The sequence below is a fragment of the Mesoplodon densirostris genome, chromosome 1 (assembly GCF_025265405.1).
Source record: "Mesoplodon densirostris isolate mMesDen1 chromosome 1, mMesDen1 primary haplotype, whole genome shotgun sequence".
Lineage (NCBI taxonomy): Eukaryota > Metazoa > Chordata > Mammalia > Artiodactyla > Ziphiidae > Mesoplodon > Mesoplodon densirostris.
This window is the reverse complement of record NC_082661.1, coordinates 178,909,001-178,911,847: the sequence shown is the minus strand read 5'-3', so window position 1 is coordinate 178,911,847 and position 2,847 is coordinate 178,909,001.

Genomic DNA, 2,847 nt, shown 5'->3' with positions numbered 1-2,847 from the left:
AGAACAGGTGACTATGACACCTTTTTTTTTTGGCCTTGCCTCCAGGCTTGCAGGATCCCAGTTCCCAGACCAGGGATCCAACCCAGGCAGTGAAAGCACTGACTCCTAACCACTGGACCACCAGGGAACTCCCTGACACCTTCTAACTGGGAAAGGAAGACACCAGAGGTCCCAAGAAGAAAATCCTAAACCATCATTTTTTTTTTTTTTGGCCACATGTAGCGTGGGATCTTCGTTCCCTGACCAGGGATTGAACTCATGCCCCCTGCAGTGGAAGCATGAGCCATAACTGCTGGACTGCCAGGGAAGTACCATATCACCATTAATTTCAATATGACTTTGCTAGGAGGCAATTATTTGCCAAACACTTTATACACTTAACTCACGGGACTACTCAGTGACGTAGCATCATTATCTCCATATTACAAATGATGCTCAGAGAGTGTAAGTACCTTGCCTGGGGTTACACAGCATGTTAACAGGAGAGCTCCTTTCTCTACTCCAGGCGACCTATCAAAATGAATAAAAAAAAAGTTGATACTCCCCATCCCTGAAACTTCAAAACTGTACCCTGGTGTCAACTTCGTTTACTTCTTTTCATTCTATACTCCAACCCAATCTCTATGTCCAACTTTTCCTACCTCCTTCACACTTTGCTCTGGCCAGAAATATCTCCCTGTTCTCCCTGAACGTCCCAAAATCTGTTACCAAAAGAGAGATCAAGGAGGGGTACATGTTGTAATCAGTGTACTTTGTAAGCTCCACACAGATGTAAACTAGCATTTCACCTTTTCCTTCCTCTAGGAAGTGCCTTCTTCTCTTGACATATGCAAAGCTTTAGGATCTTTCAAGATTGAGCTCAGTCCTCTCCAACTCTGGGAACCTCCAGACTGCAGGGTAGGCAGGGGGCTCTTCCCAGATTCCTGGACATTCACCATAAAATCCCTTCCACCTCATGCTCTGGTCCAACCTGACCACCAACCACAGTATTTGCTTTGCTGTATAAGTTCTTTTGTCTGTATTTTTGTTAAGAAGTAGTAGCTGTTTTACCTGGGCTGAACACTGGGTATTTCTTAGTCTCAATTTCCTCATTCGTCAAATAGGAACGATGATCGCTATGTTTGTGGTACCCATGATTTTCTTTTCAATTCCATTTTGGGAATGTTGTGGACAGAGGCAGTGTTGACTAGATCATCAGTTCTCAAAGCGTGGTCTGGAGATACCTGGGGGTCCCTGAGACCCCTTCCAGGGACCTGTGAGTTTCCTATTTTTTCAACTACATACCTGTGTGAATCTGAGTTTTCTTCTTATACTTGAATCAACACAACAGATTGAATGCAGAAACAGATGTGAGGGTTTCCCTGGTGGCACAGTGGTTAAGAATCCGCCTGCCAATTCAGGGGACACGGGTTCGAGCCCTGAGCCAGGAAGATACCACATGCCACAGAGCAACTAAGCCTGTGTACCACAACTACTGAGCCTGCTCTCTAGAGGCCGTGAGCCACAACTACTGAGCCCGCATGCTGCAGCTACTGAAACCTGCGCACCTAGAGCCCATGCTCTGCAACAAGAAAAGCCACCACAATGGGAAGCCTGTGCACCACAATGAAGAGTAGCCCCCGCTCGCCACAACCAGCAACGAAGACCCAACACAGTCAAAAATAAATAATTAAATATATAAAAAATCTTAAAAGAAAAAACAGATGTGAGATTGCAGCTGTTTCCTATTACGTATACATTAAAATGTTTGCCAAAATGTAAAAAAACCCCACTGTTTTCACTAATTCTTTTGGAAAATATAACTTTAAAAATAAAATATTATGTTTACATGGGATAACATTTTATGAATTGATAAACATTTAAAAATCGTTTTAATTTCTAATAGAGTAATTATCAACAGATATAATCCACACAAACGAAAGCTCTTTGGGATCCTCAATAATTTTTCAAGAATGTAAATTTTAACATCAAAAAGTTTGAGAATCCCTAGAGGAAAGAGTTACAGATTTGAATTTTCCAGGTACCTCGTGGTCTTAACCTTCCCCTGTGCTTCAGTTTCTTTTATCTCTAACACAATACTCACTCATGTGACATGGGCAGCTATTAATTTCTTTATTTTCTTAATGTTTATATGTTGCATTATGTCTGTATATAAGGACTGTCTCTGGAAGAATACACAATAAACTGGTCCCAGTGGTTCACCCTCGAAAGGGGAATTGGGAAACTGGGAGAGGTGGCATCGTAAACCTTCCTGCTGTGTTTTTTAATAAATGCATGCATTGCTTATTTTAATATTGAGCAATTAAAAGTAAAATAACACTTTTGTTTAGATGGATAGGAAACAGAAGTCGGCTCAAGGAAAGTAGTGTTGATTGACAATTTAAAAAAACAAACAAAAAAAAAACCACAAAAAAACCCACGCGGTCTTCCCTAGTGGCGCAGTGGTTGAGAGTCCGCCTGCCGATGCAGGGGACACGGGTTCGTGCCCCGGTCCAGGAAGATTCCACATGCCGCGGAGCGGCTAGGCCCGTGAGCCATGGCCGCTGAGCCTGCGCGTCCGGAGCCTGTGCTCCGCAACGGGAGAGGCCACAGCAATGAGAGGCCAGCGTACCTCAAAAACAACAACAACAACAACAACAAAAAACACGCAAATTTTCCTTGCCCACGGACGCGCAGCTCACAAACACTTGGCGTAGCCTCCGACCGACTCGCGTCCACCCGTCAGGGCGTAAGCCCCACCCCGTCAGCAGCCCCGCCCCGTCAGCAGCCCCGCCTCGTCGCACGGCACCCGCCCCTCGTAACGTCATATCCGGCCGACCAGCTACCCCGAGCTTCTTCTGGCTCCCG